The sequence below is a fragment of the Podarcis cretensis genome (genome assembly GCF_951804945.1).
Source record: "Podarcis cretensis genome assembly, chromosome: 16".
Taxonomy (NCBI): Eukaryota; Metazoa; Chordata; class Lepidosauria; order Squamata; family Lacertidae; genus Podarcis; species Podarcis cretensis.
In genome coordinates, this window is record NC_137186.1 from 37,073,043 (window position 1) to 37,097,043 (window position 24,001).

Consider the following 24,001-nt stretch of genomic DNA (forward strand, 5'->3'; position numbering starts at 1 on the left):
TTTAGGTAAAGGAAAAGGACCCCTGGATGGTTAAATCAAAGGCGACTATGGGGTTGTGGCACTCATCTCGCTTTCAGGCCAAGGGAGCTGGCCTTTGTCCACAGACAGCTTTCTGGGTCATGTGGCCAGCATGACTAACCGCTTCTGCTACACGAAGGACTGTGACAAGGCGCAGAGCACATGGAAATACTGTTTACCTTCCTGCTGGAGCGGTACCTATTTATCTACTTGCACTGGCCTTCTTTTGAACTGCTAGGTTGGCAAGAGCTGGGACAAAGCAACGGGAGCTCACCCCATTGCGGGGATTCGAACCACTGACCTTCCGATTGGCAAGCACAAGAGACTCAATGGTTTAGATAACAGCGCACCTTCCTCTTTTTGACTTCCTTCTTCGTATGACCAGGTTCTAGCTAGGGCTGCTCTGCTAGCTCTTGGTTAGCAGAAGCACTGTGATTATTCCCCCAAATGGGGGGAATATTTGTAACTAAGTCTGCCTTCAGGAATCCAACTGTGAACTGATGTGAGTAAACTTCTTTTATTGACTTTGAATAAGATTATTGCATCTTTATTCTTTTAAGAGGGATTCAAGGTAACTTACCAGGAACACACAATTCAATCTGAGACAGATTGAATTGTAGAATAGTGAGAGGCTCACATGAGCCTGCAACCAGCTATCTGCTGTGCATATAAAAGGAGGAATGTAACTCTGCTACATAAAGGAACTTGCTAGCGCAAGTTAGGAAGGATATTAATAAACAATATATCCTCTCCTGCCACCTTGAACATTCCCACAGGGGGGAGCCCGCTAGCCAACACAGCCCTTGGCGGGTGCAAAGCTGGTGGGCTTCTAGCAAACATCTGATTGGCAGAATGTTGGACTACATGGGCCTTTGGCTTGATTTGGCGGGGCTCTTCTTAATTTTGCAAACCCAAAGTTTTGGTATGCAGTTGAATCCCTCCAGCAAAATACTGGCCGTCTGGAGGCAGCAGGGGTTGAGAGGTGCAGCCAGGAAGCAGGTGCTACTGTTTTGGGTACCTGCTTGCCCGCCCCTAATGCCTGCGGAAGCAGAATGTGGTTCTACAAAACAGCCAGTTATATGCAAATGTAATCCTTTTCATCTGCCTTATTCAGGTCACAGAACCCTGATTTCATTGGCTCTTCATGAGAGCGCAGTGCACACTGCCCAAACCCCGTGTTTGATATGAAGCTGTTAGAACAAACAGAATCGATGGATGGTGCACCCTCTACACATCCATTGACTAACGGCTGGGGAATATCAGAACACTGAGAAAATCGCCGTCCACAATGTTATTGGTGTGTTGTTGTTTTTCCAACTCTCCGGCTCATTGGGTTTCCCTTTGTTAGGGAAGGCGAGAAATCATACAGGGGTAGAAAGAAAGGGGGGGGGGGAGAACCTAAAGTAAACCACAATCTGGTTCCAAGCCAACAATATTAACTAAGTTCTTTTAGTGCTTTTGAAGTTAGCAGGGGGTATCCCAGCTTGCGGAGCAAAGAAAGAACTATACTTTAAGTGATTCCTTTTCATCCCTTTAGCTTAATGAAAGATTAATAGCCTTGTTATTTTTGTTCCTGCTTTATTTTCTTTATATTTCTCTCTCTCTAAAGGGGGGGGGGGGCTTTTAAGCACTTGTTGAAACGAAAACATTGCTTGCAGTGATTTTATGGGTCACCGGCATCTAATTCTTATGCCATAACATATTGTTATGAACGGTGCTTTCCTAGGATTCAGTAAAGGTAAAGGTAAAGGTACCCCTGCCCGTACGGGCCAGTCTTGACAGACTCTGGGGTTGTGCGCCCATCTCACTTAAGAGGCCAGGGGCCAGCGCTGTCCGGAGACACTTCCGGGTCACGTGGCCAGCGTGACATCGCTGCTCTGGCCAGAGCCAGAGCCAGAGCCAGAGCCGCACACGGAAACGCCGTTTACCTTCCCGCTGGTAAGCGGTCCCTATTTATCTACTTGCACCCGGAGGTGCTTTCGAACTGCTAGGTTGGCAGGCGCTGGGACCGAGCAGCGGGAGCGCACCCCGCCGCAGGGATTCGAACCGCCGACCTTTCGATCAGCAAGCCCTAGGCGCTGAGACTTTAACCCACAGCACCACCTGCGTCCCTTTCCTAGTATTCAGATCTTCCCTCTAATGGTGACGAGTCTCTTGATCATTAGCTGCAACATGCTAATTCAAGGCGTTTGGGGCATCAGATCATCTCAGACCATCTGTATGGTCAGCTTGCATCCGCCGGCAATAGCAGGGGGTGATGAACTTCAGGCCCCAGTCCTCTCTATTTGATCCTTGAGCTCTGATAATGGCTCTTGCTCGAATGGATGGAGAGATGTTTGTGTATGCATAGAAACCTCTGCATGTGTGTGGCTGGAATACTGACTTCCTGAAAAATGACCCAGGCTCACATCCCTTGCTCTTGTTGTCTCTCTTCCCACCCACTACTGCCAAGTGCCCCCCCCATCTTGTCCACGAGGAAATGTGGCCCTTGAGTTATGAAAGGTTGGCCACCCATGCCACACCTGCAGCAGGGATCGCCAACCGTTTTCGGCCCACAGTTCACACTCTGATGTTTAAGAGAGTATTGGGGTTGCCAGTCTGTCATGGGAGGGCTTGGCATAATACCACAAAATTAGAGGAAGTTCCATTGTGGTGAAGGTTTTCCAATAACGGTATTTCTGTACGAGGAAAGTCTTAACCTGTTGGATTTCTAGAAAATAAGCAGGGAAAGTGCATTAAAGGGGATACAAGCACACACCAGGTATTCTTATTGCCTGGTCTCCAAACAACTCACTTATCAAATGCAGCTCTGACTTCACTCCTTGGTGAAAAACACTGACCGGAGGGAGCAGCCAGGCTTGCTCATTTCACAGAAATTGCTTAGAAGGGCAGGCCCTCCAATTTTCTCTATTTTTCAGGGACTGTCCTGGATTTACAGAAGCTCTCTCGGTTTCTGATTTGATCCCAGAATGTCCCACTTTACCTTAGGACATCTCTATATTCTGTGGTCTAAACCACAGAGCCTAGGGTTTGCCGATCAGAAGGTTGGTGGTTCTAATCCCCGCGACGGGGTGAGTTCCCGTTGCTCGGTCCCTGCTCCTGCCAACCTTGCAGTTTGAAAGCACGTCAAAGTGCAAGTAGATAAATAGGTACTGCTCTGGTGGGAAGGTAAACGGTGTTTCCGTGCACTGCTCTGGTTCGCCAGAAGCGGCTTAGTCATGCTGGCCACATGACCCAGAAGCTGTACGCCGGCTCCCTCGGCCAATAAAGCGAGATGAGTACCGCAACCCCAGAGTTGTGCACAACTGGACCTAATGGTCAGGGGTCCCTTTACCTTTACCTATATTCATTGGAGAGATGTTGGACTTATGCAACCCCCAAGCCAAGGAGATTATTACTATACATCCTTTAGAAGACATCTGAAGGCAGCCCTGTATAGCGAAGTTTTTAAATGTTTAATGTTTTATTATTATTTTTTATATGTTCGAAGCTACCCAGAGTGACTGGTGCAACTTGGACAGATGGGCAGGGTATAAATAATAAAGTTTCCTCTTTTTTCAATGGAATAGGACACTTTCAGATTTGATCTGGAATGCCCTGCTTTTCCTTAGGACATCCCTATTTTTATTGGTGATATGTTGGGGGGGGGATGGAAGGGCACCTACATATAGCGCTTCATAACTTTCTTTCCATGAGGGCTTCTTTCTACAAGGGCTCAGAGTCTAGGACTCCTGCCCACAGGTAGCAGTGATGGGCATAGGTGGCCCAGGGAGAGTCTCAAGGCTCAGAAAGAGCAGCTTAGAGGGCCACAAATGAGCCCCAGGTCTTAGGTTTCCCATCCTGGCCTGGACTAAGTGAGGGATGTGGGGACAAGCACCTGAAAAGTTTTGCTGCTACGTTTTTGTGAAGGGACTCGGCGCATGGCAATGATAAATGCGTCAGAGTGCTTCTCATCGATTCATACCATGGTCCTGTAAGACTCATTCACATTATTATACCCATATAGCAGATGCAAGCTGAGGCCAGGCTATGACGTCTATGCTCTACCGCCACTGTCAGAGGCAGCTTGCACCTAAACAGCGGCGTAGGAAGTGGGGTGCGGTGGGTGTGGACCGACCCGGGTATCATAGAATCATAGAATCATAGAATCATAGAATCATAGAGTTGGAAGAGACCACAAGGGCCATCGAGTCCAACCCCCTGCCAAGCAGGAAACACCATCAGAGCACTCCTGACATATGGTTGTCAAGCCTCTGCTTAAAGACCTCCAAAGAAGGAGACTCCACCACACTCCTTGGCAGCAAATTCCACTGTCGAACAGCTCTTACTGTCAGGAAGTTCTTCCTAATGTTTAGGTGGAATCTTCTTTCTTGTAGTTTGGAACCATTGCTCCGTGTCCGCTTCTCTGGAGCAGCAGAAAACAACCTTTCTCCCTCCTCTATGTGACATCCTTTTATATATTTGAACATGGCTATCATATCACCCCTTAACCTCCTCTTCTCCAGGCTAAACATGCCCAGCTCCCTTAGCCGTTCTTCATAAGGCATCGTTTCCAGGCCTTTGACCATTTTGGTTGCCCTCCTCTGGACACGTTCCAGTTTGTCAGTGTCCTTCTTGAACTGTGGTGCCCAGAACTGGACACAGTACTCCAGGTGAGGTCTGACCAGAGCAGAATACAGTGGCACTATTACTTCCCTTGATCTAGATGCTATACTCCTATTGATGCAGCCCAGAATTGCATTGGCTTTTTTAGCTGCTACGTCACACTGTTGGCTCATGTCAAGTCTTTGGTCAACCAAGACTCCTAGATCCTTTTCACATGTACTGCTCTCAAGCCAGGTGTCACCCATCTTGTATTTGTGCCTCTCATTTTTTTTGCCCAAGTGCAATATTTTACATTTCTCCTTGTTAAAATTCATCTTGTTTGTTTTGGCCCAGTTCTCTAATCTGTCAAGGTCATTTTGAAGTGTGATCCTGTCCTCTGGGGTGTTAGCCACCCCTCCCAGTTTGGTGTCATCTGCAAATTTGATCAGGATGCCCTTGACTCCATCATCCAAGTCATTGATAAAGATGTTGAATAAGACCGGGCCCAAGACAGAACCCTGTGGCACCCCACTAGTCACTCTTCTCCAGGATGAAGAGGAACCATTCAGTGTCATCACTGAGGGGGTGACAAAATGACAAAAATATGTGTCACAAGCCAGTTTTCTCTGGGATTCCCCTCCCTCCTTCTGCACCTGCAGGGCGAAGAGGCAAGGCGGAGGTTCTGGTGAGTCTGGTTCCGCGCTGAAGGGACACAGCATTCCCCTTGGGCTCAGCCACCAGTTGCCCAAGGAAGTCCCCTCAGGAGCCCACGCAAGGCAGCTCCTGCCTGCCTCCGCCCCTTTCCCCTTCCTCCCCACTCACCGCCATGGAGCCCAAGAGGGAAGCGGCAAACACTCGGAGCGCCATCTTCCCTCCCTGCCTACATTCGCCTCACAGCTGTGGCGGCTCCTGCCCGGGGGAAGGCTTGCCAGCAGACCCCTCTCTCGCCCCAGTGGCTTAGTGAGGGAAAGGTGAGGTGGACTTGGCGACCAAGGCTGCAGCCGCGCGCATGCGCCCACACAGCCCTGCTCAAGCACAGAGCACAAAGTCCCCCTTTCGAGTGTGGTTCCCAGTTCTCATTTGGTGGGCAAGTTCTAACCATAGTTCTGGTTTATACAGCACCACAAACCGAAGTCACAGCTCTGTTGCAAACTGAAGGCTGCACCCAAAGCTATTGGTCTGCTAGCTTAAGGGCCTGCACTTACAGAGGTCTGTTTCTCAGTGTTGCTCAGGAGAGGAATCTAATGCAATAGGTCCCACTGGCAGAGCTGTTGCGCTAAGAGTTTATGCTACTGGAAATGTTGTGAAAGTACATTTTATTTTCCTGTTCTTTACAAATTCTACATAAAAATATAACTTGTTTGCTTTTGGAACCTCTTGTGTAATAATAACTTCTTGCATAATTCAATCGGGCAGTGGAATTACAGTAGTTCAGTGCTGACTCCCTTTAACTTAGCATTATGTTGGATACAACCCTCAAAGGGTCCACATCTCCTTTCCACTGTTCAGAAAGTTTAACCATGGCTGGATGCAATACCTGATTTGGCTAACTGTGCTATACGACCGTCTGTCAAATCAGTACCAGAAACCATAATCTGAAGGGGCTTTTCAGAGCATGGTTTGGGGGTGAGGAGGAGTTTGATGTAACTGAGTGGAAAAATCATAGTTACAGCTATTGCTCTGCATTTGGAATCTGCAACAACATGGAGAGCAGAATGAATTGTTGAGTTCCAAGGTTTAATCATAGTTTGAGTTCCTAGTTTGAGCTGTTGTGGAACAAACTAGAAGTGGAAACTTCTAATCTCCTCCCCTCATGTGGGAAAGGGAAGAGGAAGTCGTCTTCTCATAATGACAAGCCATGGTTTGTTGGTTTACATCTGAATTCAGCTACTAGTTCAGCCTGTTGCTTAGAGATACAGCCAGTCTGACGGGCAGCAGTTCTTTCTTTCTTTCTTTCTTTCTTTCTTTCTTTCTTTCTTCCCTCCCCTCACTTTAAGTTGTCTTCACATTTTTGGCTGAACGGCTGGTCCCAGAGTACAAAATAAAATGCATCACTTCTCTTGATAACTAGGCTGTTTCAAATCAGAAATCAGAGGTTGTGTAATACGGCAGAAATTAAAACAGAATTTTTCTGCCATTATACCAAACAGCCTGCTTAATAAGTGGGTAATGAAAAAGAATAATTTATCACGGCTTGTGAATTTTGACAGTTCTAAAAAGACGTCCTTAAGAGTTTCCCCAAAGGGAGAACAACCACGTTTCTTCCTCAACACACTGGCGTTAAATGTAATTTCTCTGTCTGTAGAATTTTGCTCTTGCTTGGTAGAAGGCAGCTTGGTTTCTTTTCTCCCCCCGCTTCCATCCTACATCATAACCTATTTTAGGCAATTATCATCCACAAGTAATAAATCATCTTCATTCACTTCTCATGGGGTGTGAATAGATGTGAGAGAGAATTCCGGAGCCTTAATTTATATCAATGTTTGCATTACCATTAAATGAATTAAATGGGTTCTACAAATGTTTTCCCATAGATTTGCAATAAATGGAGAGGCTCCTTAAATACAGTTATCATTCTAATTGTCCACTTTTGCACACATTTTTTCTAAATGGCATGACAGAACAGAGGAAAAGGAAGGCAAAGTGTGGGAACATAGATCTCAGGTGGAACACAAGTCAAGCAACACAGTTGACATCCATATTTTTTTAGGGATGGAAGAAACCAACCAACCTCATATCCATATAACCAGAAAGTAGGCACTACAACAGGTGTAGGTAACCACTGGCCTGGGGGGTCTGATAAAGTGTCCCCCCCCCCACATTTCTTCTGCCTCCTCCAAAGACAAATGGCAGTAGGGATGGGTGAAACTGTCAATTTGTGCTGCTCCCCGTTTCTCATTTCCCCCCAAAGTGTCCATGTTTTCCTCTCTCTTAACACCAGAACTTGCAGATGAATGAGGTGGACTCTTGGAGGAAGGCAGACAAAAGAAACAGCTTCTTTGTACGGCACAAAATCAGCACTAGCACACCATAGGGATGTGTGCTAAGTCCCTACCTGTATTCATTGTATACATACGATTGTGTATCATCTGACCCGTCTGCTGCAATTATTAAGTTTGCAGATGACACCACCATAATGGGTTTAATAACAGGTGGAGACGAATCAGTGTATAGAGGGGAGGTCCAAAAAGTATCTACATGGTGCCTAGGGAACAACTTGCACCTTAATGTCAGCAAGACAAAGGAGATGGTGTTGGACTTTTGGAGGAAAAGAGGAGAACTAGCCCTGCTGTACATCGGGGAGAGCAGTGTGGAGAGAGTCTATTCCTTTAAATTCCTAGGAGTTTATCTCAGTGAAGGCCTTACTTAGAAAATAAATACAATCCAGGTGGTTAAGAAAGCCCAACAGAGAGTCCATCTCCTCAGAGTATTGCGAAAGAATGATGTCAATCAACATTTGATGATCTCCTTCTACTGGTCCACAATAGAAAGTGTCCTTTCATACTGCATCACCATGTGGTACGCTGGTTCGACATCAACTGATAGGAAGTGCCTACAGAGAGTGGTGAATACAGCACAAAATATTATGGGCTGTCCCGTGAATCCGCTGGATGAAATAGTGGAAGAACGTTGCCTCAGGAGAGTGAGGAAAATTCTCAGGGATGATTCACACCCTGGCCGGCACTTTCTTGATCTCCTGCCCTCGGGCAGAAGATATAGAAGCATGATTAGTTTCACCAACAGGGTAAAGAAATTCTTCTATCAATGGGCTGTTAGGCTGCTGAATGAAAAGATAACAACAGGGCAACTGACTTTCGGGTTTGGTGGGTGTGCATCAGTAAACAAGGGGAATTAAGACTAAGAGAGCTGAGTGGGGGGTGCTCATGTAATCTCACTGTATACAAGTTGTACAAGTGACAATAAAGTGTTTCATTTCATTTCACAAACTATGGCTCTCGCTCCCACCGGAAGGGGGTGATGGCCACCTACTTGGATGGCTTCAAAAAAGGATCAGACGAATTCATGGTGGTCAAGGCTATTAAAGTAAGTAGCTCCGATGTTCTGCCTCTATGCTGGAGATGGTATGCTTCTGAGTACCAGTTGCTAGAAACCACAGGAGAGAAGAGTACTCTTGCACTTAGATCTTACTTTTGGGCTTCCTGTAGCCATCTGCGAAAGCAGACTGCTGGCCTAGATCAGTGGTGTAGCGTGGGGGGTGCAGGGGGGCCGGCTGCACCGGGCGCAACATCTGGGGGGGGGGGCGCGCTCGCTGCCTCCGGAGTCGCCGAAGAGCCTCGGGTGCAGGCTGTAGCAGAGCCCCATGTCTCGTGGAACCGACGAGCTGTGTGCGCGCCCAGGCAGCAGCAAGAAGAAGCTGGCAGCGGCGGCAGGTTAGGGGTTAGGGGCGCAAATTACTTGCCTTGCCCCGGGTGCTGACAATCCATGCTACACCGCTGGACTAGATGGGCCATTGGCCTGATCCAACAGCCTCTTCTTATGTTCTCTGGATGGCAAAGCGCTTAATCCACTTTTGTTGCACAAACCTAAAGTCAAGGTGTGCCCTTGATTCCCTCCCACAAAACAGTGACTGTCTGGGGGCAGCCAGAGAGAGGGCCATCTCCACCTCTGGCATGCAGGATCTGGCAGACTGGTGAAGGTCAATGGAGCTCACCTGCCAATAATAATAATAATAATAATAATAATAATTTATTATTTGTACCCCGCCCATCAGGCTGGGTTTCCCCAGCCACTCTGGGTGGCTTCCAACAAAGATTAAAAATACATTAAAATGTCACACATTAAAAACATCCCTGAACAGAGCTGCCTTCAGATGTCAGGTAGTTGTTTATCTCTTTGACATCTGGTGGGAGGGCGTTCCACAGGGAGGGCGCCACTACCGAGAAGGCCCTCTGCCTGGTTCCCTGTAACTTGGCTTCTCACAGCGAGGGAACTGCCAGAAGGCCCTCGGCGCTGGACCTCAGCATCTGGGCAGAATGATGGGGGCACCTCTATTTTATAAGAAAGTCAGCACCTCCTAGCACCAAGGGCATCATGGCTATTATTAATTACAGTCGTACCTTGAAACTCGAACGGAATCCGTTCTGGAAGTCCATTTGACTTCCAAAACACTCAGAAACCAAAGCACAGCTTCTGACTGGCTGCAAGAAGCTCCTGCAGCCAATTGGAAGCCGCAGAAGCTCTGTTGGGTGTTTGTGTTCCAAAGGACATTTGCAAACTGGAACACTCACTTCCGGGTTTGCCGCGTTTGGGAGCCAAAATGTCTGAGTACCAAGGCATTTGGGATCCAAGCTACGACTGTGTATTTTATACCACTCTTCCTCCAGTGGGCTCAGATTGGCACACATAGTCCTCACTATTCAATCCTTTAAGCAACCTGTGGGGTAGGTTAGGGGGGAGAGAGAGGGAGGGAGAGAGGAGGGGAGGGGGGGAGAGAGACACACACACAGAGAGAGAACAGCCCTGTGTCATCCAGTGAGTAGGGATTTTAGTCAGTTGGTTAGTTATGTTTTTATTTATAGCAATAGTAAAATAATAATAATAATAATTTATTTATAGCCAGCCCATCTGGCTGGGTTTCCCCAGCCACTCTGGGCGGCTTCCACCAAAATATTAAAATACAGTAATAAATCAAACATTAAATGCTTCCTTAAACAGGGCTGCCTTCAGATGTCTTCTAAAAGTCTGGTAGTTGTTGTTCTCTTTGACATCTGGTGGGAGGTCATTCCACAGGGCAGGTGCCACTACCGGGAAGGCCCTCTGTCTGGTTCCCTGTAACTTGGCTTCTCGCAGTGAGGGAACCACCAGAAGACCCTTGGCGCTGGACCTCAGTGTCCAGGTAGAACAATGGGGGTGGAGATGCTCCTTCAGATATACTGAACCGAGGCCGTTTAGGGCTTTAAAGGTCAGCACCAACACTTTGAATTGTGCTCAGAAATGTACTGGGAGCCAATGTAGGTGTGCTGGTCCTGGGGGCTAACCGAGAGGCGAGGTCCAAGTCCAGTCCGAGGTCGAGGGTGCAGTATGGAGGCAATCCATAAAAGTTGAAGCTGGATGCAGGGCAGGTAGTCAGGTGAGGTCAGGAGCTCCGGCAGGATAGCAGGACAGGGTTCAGGCAGGAACTGAGAACCAACGAAGTTGCTCCCACAACCTGGGACTGGGGCTTGCTGACTTTTATCTGCCCTGAGGCACAGGGCGGCCCCGATCCTCAGGTGACTCACCTCTCCTGGCCTGGAGGCGAGCACTCCTCCTGCAGGAACTTAGTTCCCTCTGCCTCTCTGCCCTGAGCCTCTGCAGCTCAGGAGAGGCTGGAGGGTTACCGGACCCAGAGGCAACCTCAGCTTCCCCTGATGGGGCTGAGAGTGGAGCACCTGCAGGCAGTGGGTCCTCCATCACCTCAGGAGCCAGAGCAGACTCGGCTGGTGTCTGCTCCTGAGGGTCCGGCACAGGTGAGGGCTCTTCAGGTTCATGCCCCAGCCCCGGCTCAGCTGGTTCTGGAGGTGGGGAATCCTGTGCAGTCTGGGATTCCTCAGGTTCAGCATCCGAATCCGAATCCCAGGACATCACAGTAGGTCTTTGCTTCTATATTCCACCTTTCCTCCAGGAGCTCAAGGTCCATACATTGTTCTCCTCTTCCCCTGCCCATGTTATCCTCACAACAACCCCGCGAGGTAGGTTAGGCGGAGAGGCAGTGACTGACCCAAGACTACCCAGTGAGCCAGGTGGCTGAGTGGGGATTTGAACCCTGGACTCCTGGGTCCTAATCTGACACTTTAACCACCACACCGGCTCTCAATGCAAAGTCTCCCACAGTGGAGGCTGATCTATTTGGGAAAATGGGGCCAGGCTGCCCCCCCCCAACCTCAGCCTGCTTTCATTCGGCCCCACCTGCCTGCCTTCTTGTTTACAACCAGAGGGAGTGGGTGACATTGCCTTGTCAGCTTCGTTCTCCTTAGTCTCAGTGCTGCCCTTGTAGAACTCAAAACTCATTCCCTGGGGCATTGTTGAAAATGGGAGATGTACCGAGGGAAAGCCCATTTACAGCACAAGTTTTCTTTAAAAAAAAATAAAAAAAAATCTACTGCTTTGATTATTTTTTTAAAAAACTGTTTTCAAAGTGAAAACATTATTTTTATATCTCAAAGTAGGGGAGCAGTGGGAAGTTGCTTTGCTCAGCATCTGCCCTTTAAAAACCACCACTGGATGTTCCATACACACAAACATATATCCATCAGGGGTGTGTGGGTGTGGGTGTTTTTAAAAAACTGCATTTGACATCTTAAGGTAAGTTGTTCCTCAAACCAAAAGCTAGCAGAATGAAAGCTGTTCTGAATCTGTCCTTCTGTGTGGGTAATACATGTTATGCATATAATTATGGGGAGTAGTACATATATAAAAATAAATATATTTGTGAAACTAACATACAGAAATGCATTATATTAGAAGGTGCTTGCAAAAATTTGTACCTTACTCAAAACAGGAGAAATTCACACCCAAAAAATGCAGAATAATTTTCATGAGAATTAAAATCATCATCATCATCACCCCAAATTGCTCCGAAAATGTGGAGACTGGAAAAATGAGAAACTTAGAGAATTAACACAGACCCTCCAAGTGCCCCTATTTTCCAGGGACGTCCCTGATCACGGTTTCTGATTTGATCCCAAAATGTCCCACTTTTCCCTAGCATGTCCCTATTTTCATTGGAGAAATGTTGGAGGATATGGAATTATCCAATCCCTGAGCCATCTGAAGGCAATCTTGTATAGGGAAGTTTTAAAAAATGCTTAATTATGTTTTATATATGTTGGAAGCTGCCCAGAGTGGCTGGGGCAACCCAGTAAGATGTAGGGGGAAGGGTATAAATAGTAAAATTTTCATTATGGAATGGGATGTCCCTATTTTCATCAGAGAAATGTTGGAGGGTATGCTGGCATGAATAGATCCTTCCCCACATGGCCCCAAACCTTGCTCAGTTCGTGTGCCTCCCCCCCACCCATCAAAGCAGATATAGTTGGTCTCCCTTGAGTGATACTCCCTATGGGGATGGGAAGCTATGGTAACCTCCATCCCTCTGCTACTGTCAGCAGGTCAAAGCACTGAATATCAATAGGCTAATTCCTTCCCCTGCGAACCCAATTTCTGGACTAGAACACTTAACTTCTCTTGAAAACGTCATTCACCTTTGGTCTCTTTACTGCACTACACTTCAAAGCCTCCTCTTCTTGTGGAAAATAACTTGTGGAAACTGGAAAGCGTGGCTATCGTTGCACAATTTAATTGTTAAATACATACTCGGTCACATACACACACAGAGTTGCTGTTCTTTGTTTCTGCTGATGACAGCAGGACCGGCAACAGAGACAAAAGTCAGATCAGATTGCAGGTGGGTCACTGTGTTCCTTCCACACCTCTGATCCTGTGTTAGGAGGGAACCTGGGTTTTGTCAGAGCAAGCCTGCCAAACCAGTTCCTTTGTCTGTAATGGCTTGGGCTGCCTAGTTAAACACCAGCCTTAGCATCAGTTTCTCTGTGCCATGCAGCAAATGGGTGAGCCATCCCACTCCTCACTTGAGTGAGACAATAATCAGAGTTGCAAACCCTCCAGGCGTCCCTATAATCTAGGGACGTCCCTGATTTAGAGAAACTGTCCCGGTTTCTGATTTGATCCTGGAATGTCCCACTTTTCTTTAGGATGTCCCTGTTTTAATAGGAGAAATGTTGGAGAGTATGGAGTTGCTTGTGAGAGAGCTGGAAGCAGGCTGGAGGAAGACAATACCCTTGCTCTGTGCTGGATTCAAAGCTGTGACTAACAGAGAAGCATAACAGCCAACTCCTAGCGGCCGAGGGGTCTTCAGACTCCCCCAATAAAATATTTGAGGGGGCTGGGGCCCCAAGTTGATAGGCAGTGCCTTTCAAATGGTGTGTGCACACCACATTATGTGATTGATTATGTGGGGTGGGGGTTACCTGCCCCCCAATATTTTATTCAAGTTGGCACCCCTGCAAAGAAGCAATATTTGTTGGAGTGTAAATGCTGTGAGCCTCTCCAGACTATGCTCAGGTTGAATATATGTGTAAAGAAAACCAACAACAGTGGACCCTCGGGTTATGTACCTCTCTGGATATGTGACTTTTAGGTTACGAATGCGGCAAACCTGGAAGTATTATTCTGGGTTTTGCTGTGCACACATGTGCAGAAGTGCTCTGCACAGAAGCGGTGCCTCTACTTACGGATTTTTCAGGGTAAGAACGGATGCCTGGAACGAGTTAAATTCGTATCCAGAGGGTCCACTGCATCTTAAAGACACCAAAGTCTACCCTGACCCAGTGGCGGAGGAAGAGGAGTGTGGGGGGAGCAAACTGCCCCTGGCAGTGTGATCCCAGTAGGGTGCCATCACAGCTGCCCCCCCACCTGCAGGCAGCATGCCATGCGACGCCCCCAGGACGCCCACCACACCTCTGTGGGTGGTTCACCACGCCCCCAGGACGCGCACCAGCCCCGCCCCCGCCTGCTCTCCCCCCCCCCCCCGGTGCCGGAGCATGAAGCTCCGCCACTGCCCTGACCTTCCTGCAAGGAAACTGAACCCTGGGCAAGTGCTTGAAGCCCCTGGCGTCTCTCACCACTCAGAGACTAGGGTGGCACATTAATACACATTTATAGCAATATGATGGCGGCCTCAGACTTTGGGCGTCTGATTGCTAAGACACACAAAGCTTTGCTTTCTGAAAGAAGGAGGCTGTATGCAGGCTGACATCTCATCCTGCAGTTTGTTTTTCCTTTGGGGAGGGGCACCTAGCACTTGAATTCACACAGCGCATAGTTAAACCCCCCCCCCCCACTTGTGAATCCCAGCAACTGGCTTTCTGATTCTCTGACAGTGAAGAGAGAACAGAGACATCATGTCTAGTGGCCACTGATATCCTTCTCCTCCATGAATTTGTCTAATCCTCTTTTAAAGCCATCATAGTTGGTGGCCATCGCTACCTCTTTGGGAATGAACGCCGCTGTGAAACTAGGCACTTCCCTCTGTCAGTCCTGATTGTTCCAGAACTCAGCAGAATTCCCAGCTACGAAGGACTTGGATTTCAGTGCTGTTGCTGTCTTGATGCTTCCACTGCAAAATAAACGATACAAGCTACGAAAACACATGGTTTTGTTTGTTTTTGCAAATTTTATCCTAAGCAACATATGCAGCCTGCATAATAAGCATCATTAAGAGCACCCTGGGTTCTTGGTCTGTTTGGGCATCTCCAACCCCCTTTATCGCTGCAGCATTTCAACATGATAAACGTATGCTTCTATTTCTCACTGTGGATTCAGTTACTGGCTTGTTGCTGTTTCTCTAATGAAATTTGCCTTGCACTTACCAGAACGACGCTTGTACATGTTGTCATGCTAGTAAATCTGCTGGAATTGCTTCCTCGGGCTTGCTGGGGAGCCGCGTATTACGATAGCAAGGGCTATAGACTGCAACGCCCCATCTGCACTGTTGATTTAAAGCAGCATCAGACCACATTAAAGAGCCATGGCTTCTTTCCATGGTATAACAGCGCTTTCAATATATGGTCTGGATGTGACCAAACTCTCCATCATCTCTAGATACACACACACACCCTTATCTCTCTGCTCTTATATCTCAGCATATTTATTACTTGTATGCCCAACACATCCTCCAAAGAGCATGGTTCCTTCCCCAATTTTACCTTCACAACAACCCAGAAAGGTAGTAATTGAGGTAGTAAGTGCTTGCAGGGTTTGGGCATGGTCCAAATCCATTGCACACCTCTTACAAAAATCTGTGGGAATGTTCAGGGATGCAGGAGAGGATATGTTCTTTGATTATATCCTTTCCAACTTGTGTTAACAAGTTCTACAATTTAGCAGAGTAACATTCCCCTTTTTAAACCTGCACAACGGATGCGTTTGCTCAGGCTCGCTAAAGCCTCTAAAATAAGTTTCCTTGGTAATTTCCCCTTTAGGTAAAGGTAAAGGGACCCCTGACCATTAGGTCCAGTCATGACCGACTCTGGGGTTGCAGTGCTCATCTCGCTTTATTGGCCGAGGGAGCCGGCGTACAGCTTCCGGGTCATGTGGCCAGCATGACTAAGCCACTTCTGGCGAACCAGAGCAGCGCACAGAAATGCCGTTTACCTTCCCGCCGGAGCGGTACCTATTTATCTATTTGCACTTTGACGTGATTTTGAACTGCTAGGTTGGCAGGAGCAGGGACCGAGCAATGGGAGCTCACCCCGTCGCAGAGATTCCAACCGCTGACCTTCTGATCGGCAAGTCCTAGGCTCTGTTGTTTAACCCACAGCCCCTCATAAAAAATAGACATGACACAGTCTTCTATAAAAGTATAAAAAGAGTTTACTCACACATTCTGTTCACAGATGGATCCCAGAAGGCAGACTTAAGTTACAAAAGTAATATACACCTGGAAACTATCCCATAAGGAGATAGCTCCTTTGTCCTCTCTCTTAGCATCTTAGGCTAAGCAGATGTTGCTTCTTTGACGAATGTAGTCAGAGAGAGAGATGGCGGCCTCCGTTGAGGTATTTTGTTACCCCCAGAGGTGAGGCTATGCCCACCTCTGGTCACATGTAGAGTAAATCTGTCTAAGAGGAAACAGAAAGTTCCGACTGGCTGGTCCAGACATCTCCTTTTTATGTCCACTCTAGGGATGTTGTACTTGACTGCTCTGTGTTTCACATCCCACAAAATCAAACCTCTCTGTGCTCACTCCTATGACAAATATTAATCTTCATTCTTATCTTTGTTGCTCAACTGACTCTTCATGCTGGTCTTCACGGGTCATTTGCGTCAAAAGGATGCTAATACAGTGTGTGTAGGGGGAAAGGATGAAACCGCAAGGGCTTCACTTCCTGTCTCCCCACTTCCAAAATTCTTTGCAGTGTTGCTTTTAAATTCCTTCCGTAGCCAAGGCTCAGATGCCCTTCTTTTCCAGAACCCCCAACTGCGTGCAAATAATTATTTTCACCCTGCTGGAGCTTTGATAAGGCTCTTAAGAGCTGCCTTTTGCTCAGCCACTTCAGCCTTTGTTCCCCACTGCAGTTGTTTTCTTCCTTCCAAAAAAATGGGGAGAAGAAGGGTCAGGGAAAACTCAGTGGTTTTGTGTAGGGGAAACAGTAACACTCAGAAGAGGCGAAAACAAAGAGCAGAAAATCTGGGTCGAAGAAGTGCACATCTCCGAATGCAAGTAGGCAAGTTTTAAGCCTCTAAAATTAATTTTCAAAGTAGGCAGGAAGATCTGGGGCACAGATTGTTGCCAGGCAGGTGCTGGGTTTACAAAGGGCTATACACACCCTAACTTTGCCCTTCCAGCAGTCAGTAATCGCCTAGCCAAATTAGACATGTATTACACTGATTTTTTAAAAAGATATTTTGGTATCCATCTTGAGATCAGACCTGCAGGGATGAGCGGCTCAGGAATCCTGTGGATCCCTGGCTCAGTGAGCTGGTTCCGGGAACAGCTGGGCCACACAGATTTAAGCCCCCAACTCCAGCTCAGTCAGAGATCTACTGGCATTAGTTCCCAACCTGGCTCAACCAGGAACCATCAGAACATAATACATAATCTGGACCTGGTGGATCAGGCTCACCTAGTTCAGCATCCTGTCTTTACAATAGACAACCAGATGCATGTAGGAAGCCCACAAGCAGGAGTAAAATGCAACACTTTAGGTGGTGGACATCATGTTCCATTTCCAAATGTTTCCCCATATTGAATAACAAACAACCCAAATTTCCACACAATACTCTCACACAGGGGAGAGAAAAAGTTCTAAGCTATCCCTCTCCCAGACCCTCCAAGTGTTCCTATTTTCCAGGGACAGTCCTAGGTTTACAGAAGCCATCCTGGTTTCTGATCTGATCCCAGAATGTCCCGCTTTTCCTTCGGACGTTGCTATTTTCATTGAAGAAATGCTGGAGGGTTTAGAGTTATGCAACCCCTGAGCCAAGGAGATAAGTAACTAGACAACCTTTAGAAGACATCTGAAGGCAATCCTGCATAGGGAAGGTTTTTAATGTTTAATGTTTTATTGTTTTTCATATATGTTGTGTAAGGGACGCGGGTGGCGCTGTGGGTTAAACCACAGAGCCTAGGACTTGCCGATCAGAAGGCCGGCGGTTCGAATCCCCGCAACGGGGTGAGCTCCTGTTGCTCGGTCCCTGCTCCTGCCAACCTAACAGTTCAAAAGCAAGTCAAAGTGCAAGTAGATAAATAGGTACCGCTCCAGCGGGAAGGTAAACGGCGTTTCCGTGTGCTGCTCTGGTTCGCCAGAAGCGGCTTAGTCATACTGGCCACATGACCTGGAAGCTGTATGCTGGCTCCCTCAGCCAATAAAGCAAGATGAGCACCGCAACCCCAGAGTCGGCCACGACTGGACCTAATGGTCAGGGGTCCCTTTACCTTTACCCAGAGTGTAGTAGCAGTAGTAGTAGTAGTAGTAGTAGTAGTAGTAATGGGAAAAGATGTCCCTATTTTCATTGGAGAAATGTTGGAGAGTATGCATTTTGCATGGGGTTTCTAAATGTAGGGGAACATTCAGAATCGTGGCCATCCACCTGCAAGAAGAAGTGGGATAACCCCTTCTACTGCTTCCAGCTTGTGGTGAAGCCTACAATACAAGGGCGGTCACAGTAGTTGACTTTTTTGTGAAGCTCCGAATCCTGCTGGTGGACCACTGGCAAATTTGCCTGTCTCCAATTTCCCTCTCCTATTCAATGTGCTTTACAGTGTCAGATTGCAGACAGGGCCACTCTGTGTGATGATATGGCCTTGGAATTCAGCAACAATCCAGGCACAGAGTTGGAGGTTGCAGAGGCATCAGCTAAGGAGTTGAACCAGGTTCAAGACAGTGAGCCTGCTGCTATAAGTCAGGAGGTCTCTTGACCTGCAGATGAGAGACAACCCACAGACCAATTCCCTGTAGAAACAGGACCTATAGAGGCAGAGCCAAGACCTTCATAGGCACCTTCCCCTGAGCCAGAGGAACCCAATGCCTCCTGCAGTACCTCACTGGTCCAGCAGTACAGCGAATGCATCAAGCTCCCTGCCTTATAGCCTATCATGCTTGGATTGGATGCCTCGGCAAATTTCAGGACCACAGACAGCTCTGAGTGAGAAACGTGTTCTGGCGGCTTGAAAGCAAACCAAGCCTTTCTAAGTGTCTGCTCCAAGACTATTTCTCACTGGCTCCTTTCCCTTGTGGATAACTCTAGATTCTGGGAATGGCTTTGATGTTGTTGAGTTTCTTTCACAATGAGGTGGTATATAAATTTTATGAAGTAAAAAATAAATAAATAGAGTCACAGAATTGTAGAGTTGGAAGGGACCACAAGGGTCATCTAGCCCAGGCACGTCCAACCCCCAAGAGACTGTGATTTACTCCTAGGATAAAAAAAACTGGCAGTGATCTACCCATTGGAGGGAGGAAGAGCGTGCATGGGGTGGATGGATTGCCCAGATTTGTGCTTTGTTTGCAGAGGATTGCCCAGAGTTCTTGAGCCCAGAGTTCTTCAGCTTTTATTTCTTAACTTTCGGTAAACTTTATTTAATCCCATGATCAATAAGGGTCCTGCGATCTACCAGGATCAACCGGGGATCTACTGGTACATCGCGATCTACTGGTTGGACATTTCTAGTCCAAACCCCTGCAATGTGTGAATAACTTTAAATACAGTGGTACCTCGGGTTACATATGCTTCAGGTTACAGACGCTTCAGGTTACAGACCCCACTAACCCAGAAATAGTACCTCGGGTTAAGAACTTTGCTTCAGGATGAGAACAGAAATTGCGCAGCAGCAGCAGCGGGAGGCCCCATTACCTACAGTGGTACCTCAGGTTAAGAACAGTTTCAGGTTAAGACCGGACCTCCAGAACAAATTAAGTTCTTAACCTGATGTACCACTGTAACTTAAAGAGTTATGTTTAAATAACTTAAAGCGTCAGCCCTCTGGCCTGAAAGCTGTCATTCTTCCAACTGTAGCTCAGTGGTAAGAGTGGTAAGAGCACACTGGCAGCCAGTGTGGTGTAGTGGTTAAGAGCGGTAGCCTTGCAATCTGGTGAACCGGGTTCGATTCCCCGCTCCTTCACATGCAGCTGCTGGGTGACCTTGGGCTGGTCACACTTCTCTGAAGTCTCTCAGCCTCACCCACCTCGCAGAGTGTTTGTTGGGGGGGAGGAAGGGAAAGGAGAATGTTAGCCGCCGCTTTGAGACTCCTTCGGGTAATGATAAAGCGGGATATCAAATCCAAATTCTTCTTCTTCTTCTCTGCATGAAGAAGAAAAAAAACCCAGGTTCAATCTGCTGAATCTCCAGTCAGGGCTGGCAGAGACTCCATGTCTGAAACCCTGGAGAGCTGTTGCCAGTCAATGACCTGGTGGCTAGATGGACCAATGTTTCTCTGCTCATGGGGGGAACTGGTGTCTCCACAATGGAGCGAGACTTCTTAAGGTGCTGGCTCAAGCTGGTGGGGAGGGAAAGCATTTGGTTTCTGCTTCAGGTATCAAATACCCTTGGCTGGCACTGGTTGTAGCAAAATCTAATGAGAAGTTGCAGCCTTCTGCCTGACCTGCTGCCCTTACTAAGCCTCTGAACAAGCTTCTTGCTAACTGCCTTGAATACATGTGTTGTTATCCCATACTGAATGTTTAAATAACTTCCAAGATACTTAATGATCCTGGGTATCCACCTTCATCCCCAACTCAAATGGTAATCAAGGCAGGTGTCCCCATTGACTCCAGTGGCGCAATCAGGTATTTTTAAACTCTGGACCCAATGTGGAAGCAGACTCAATTGAGGCACTGGATTTCTGCCATGACAGCACCGTTCCACCCCAAGCACCCAGCACCTGATTATGCTGCTCTTATCATGAATGCAGATACACTGGGGAGTTTGTAAAGACTAGAAGATGACTCATTCTGCCCTTGAAAACAAATTTGTGGAGAAGATATAATGTATACATTAATTCCATCAGAGGACTCTGGGTTCCATGGCTCCACCTTTTTGTACCAGTTGGAGACCTATTATCGCTAAACCTTTCTTCTGATTTCTGAATCTGCTACAGGCGCTGTTAGAATTACAGCCGCGATAACGGGCAGCAGGGTGGGGGTAGCTGGGAGTGGTGGGGCCAGGCATGGGATTTGAATTAATGCTTTTAGACAAATCTCCATTCCGTTTCTAATTCTAATGCTAATTGCATTTGTGGATCAAAGCCCGCTCGTCAAAAGTTTCTGCTTCAAAACTGTACGCGAAAAGATTTGACTTTTATTTTGCGGGGAGCGTGCTTTGCAACGGAGACCAAACACAGTTCCAAAAAATCAAATAAAGGGATGGCCACTCCGGGACCAACCTCTCTCTGTGTTTTAACTTCCTTTCATCTGAATTTCATGGCTCTGATAACACCAGAGAATAAGGAAGGTCTTAATGGGCTGCTTAGCTACAGGTGCCACCCCCGCCCCAAATTGCTCATTTTTGTATTGCCGATTCTCTCTTGCAACACCCATGTGCTCTGTGTGCCTTGTGAGCCTGTTTTGTGGATTTACATCCTGCTTTCCCACCAGCTAGCTGTCAAAGCAGCTGGGGGGGGGGGGAGGAGGAGTGCTCTGAGGACAGAGAAAATATTGAGAATACCAAGGATATGCACACATCAGCGCTCAAGAAGAACAAATCAACCAAACAAAGATCAACTGGCTCAAGAAGCCCTCTTCTTCTAGAAGGACTCATTGTGCAGGCCTGGGACCTTTACCTGCGCATCGACCGCGAGCGTCTGGAGTGACTGAACAAGCAGAGGGCATAGCTGTCAAACGTCCCTTATTTGGCGGGACAGTCCCTTATCCCAGCGCCATGTCCCACTGCTGTCCCTTATTGATGAGGCTTCGTTTGGCTGCTGGCTGGACTTTCTGCCTTTGGTTCAGAGGGGCTCAGAAGTTGAACATACCTGTGCCCGGAAAATCCCTTATTTTGGCTGCTGATCCCTTATTTTCGAGGCTGCTGGTCCCTTATTTTCAAATCTGTAAGCTGACAGCTATGGCAGAGGGAAGGCAGTGGGGCTTTCATCTTCCACGCCTGGGACCGTGGGGACCGCCAGAAGTTTGTAGAAAGTGATGATGATGAAGAACTTTTGTTTAATATTCTTTTTACCGGCAATGTGAAACTACAAGGGATAATTGTGATGGGAGAGGATGATGACACACACCCATCCAGTGGCGTAGCGTGGGTTGTCAGCACCCGGGGCAAGGCAAGTAATTTGCGCCCCCTAACCCGTGGATTTGCGCCCCCTAACCCTAACCCCCAGATGTTGCGCCCGGTGCAGCCGTCCCCCCCTGCACGCCCCACGCTACGCCACTGCACCCATCAGAAATGAGACTCTTTAAGAACATTCCTCACATGTCTTTTGCTGATACTGCCAGAGAACCAGATCAGATGTTCAGCCTGAATCGTGATGTTACTGGAGAACTGGAATATCCTACAAAAATTGCTCGCTTCTCAAATGTTTATCATCTGTCCATCCACATCTCCAAGTTTTGCTGAGACAATGGAGATCTTTTACACAGGCCTGAGGGGAGAATGGACAGAACCTCATCGAGATGAAGTGACCATCTGCAACTACAAAGCAGCAGCAAACCCAGCTGACCACAAAATTGATCAGATCACACCAGAGACGTACTTCATTTCCTAAGTGGTTTGTGCACCACCAGACTGCTGTGGAGGCTTGGAAGACTATCAAACACTTGAGGCTATAAGGAGCATTGTAGCGTTCATTCTTTTGTGGGTGTGGGTGTGGCTGCTTTGGTAAAGCAGGGCACCAAATGCTGTCAATTAGGTACCAATAATTATACCATTGCTAAGGACAATCATGGCTTGAGATCTTATAAATATTGAAGGAGTAGGTTTTGGAAATAATAATAATAATAATAATAATAATAATAATAATAATAATAATAAATTTTATTTATATCCCGCCCTCCCCAGCCGAAGCCGGGCTCAGGGCGGCTAACAACACTAAAACAGTGCAACATTATAAAAACATTATAAAAATTAATTAAAATCAAAATTGATGGCAACCATAAACTAAAGTTTTGTAAAGATTGCCAAAGGAGGGAGTCAGGCTGCGCCCTGACCAAAGGCCTGGTGGAACAGCTCTGTCTTGCAGGCCCTGCGGAAAGATGTCAAGTCCTGCAGGGCCCTAGTCTCTTGTGACAGTGCATTCCACCAGGTTGGAGCCGCAGCCGAAAAAGCCCTGGCTCTAGTTGAGGCCAGCCTAACCTCTCTGTGGCCTGGGACCTTCAAGATGTTTTTATTTGAAGACCGTAAGTCTTCTGTGGGGCATACCAAGAGAGGCGGTCCCGTAGGTACGAGGGTCCTAGGCCGTATAGGGCTTTGAAGGTTAAAACCAGCACCTTAAACCTGATCCTGTACTCCACCGGGAGCCAGTGCAGCTGGTATAGCACCGGATGAATGTGATCTCACATGTCGAAGGCTGCTGACAGGTCTAGAAGAATCAGCAGCCCTGACCCGTCTCGATCCAGCTGCCTGCGGAGATCATCTGTTAGGGCGACCAGAGCCGTCTCGGTCCCATGACCAGCGCGGAAGCCGGACTGAAATGGATCCAGAGCCGATGTTTCATCCAGAAACCTACCAAGCTGTTCAGCAACCGCTCTCTCAATCACCTTACCCAAGAATGGAAGATTTGAAACCGGGCGGTAATTGGATAGATCTAAGGGATCTTATGATGTTTTCTTTAAAAGCGGGCACACCACTGCCTCCTTCAGTTCCCCTGGGAATGTCCCGGTGGCAAGGGACAAATTGATGATATCCCCCAGGGCGGCCCGCACCTCGTCTGGACACACTCTAATCAGCCAGGACAGGCATGGGTCGAGAGGACAAGTGGTGGGCTTTCCAGCTCGGAGGAGTCTGTCCACATCGGCTGGGGATATCCGGTCAAAGTGGTCCAATACTGGACCCGAAGACAGTCGAGGGGCCTCCTTTATTGTATCCAAATTGGCAGGGAGGTCATGGCGGAGCAACAGGACCTTCTCCGCAAAAAAGCTCGCAAATGCCTCATAGCTGTGTATCAAATTGTTATTTAAATTTGGCTGTCCTTCAAGGGATGTTAAAGACCGAATTATACTAAATAATTGCGCCAGGCGAGAGCTAGCAGATGCAATGGAGGCCAAGAAGTAGGACTTCTTAGCGGCCTTCACTGCCATCTTGTAGGTTTTCATAAAAACCCTATAAGGTGTTCTTGAGGCTCCGTCACGGGCACCCCGCCATACTCGCTCTAGCCGTCTGAGGTCCCGCTTCATTTTCCGGAGCTCCTCGGTAAACCAGGGAGCCCGGTTTCTGC

General features: G+C 47.6%; 1 pseudogene across 1 annotated transcript; it reads left to right on the top strand.

Annotated features, from left to right (window-relative positions):
* The first annotated feature begins 8,580 nt into the window (after positions 1–8,580).
* Positions 8,581–22,508, top strand: LOC307205205 (PITH domain-containing protein 1 pseudogene; annotated as a pseudogene). The gene is made up of 3 exons (XR_013843946.1): positions 8,581–8,646; positions 21,689–21,857; positions 22,013–22,508. The product of XR_013843946.1 is annotated as a PITH domain-containing protein 1 pseudogene (transcript).
* Positions 22,509–24,001: the final 1,493 nt, after the last annotated feature.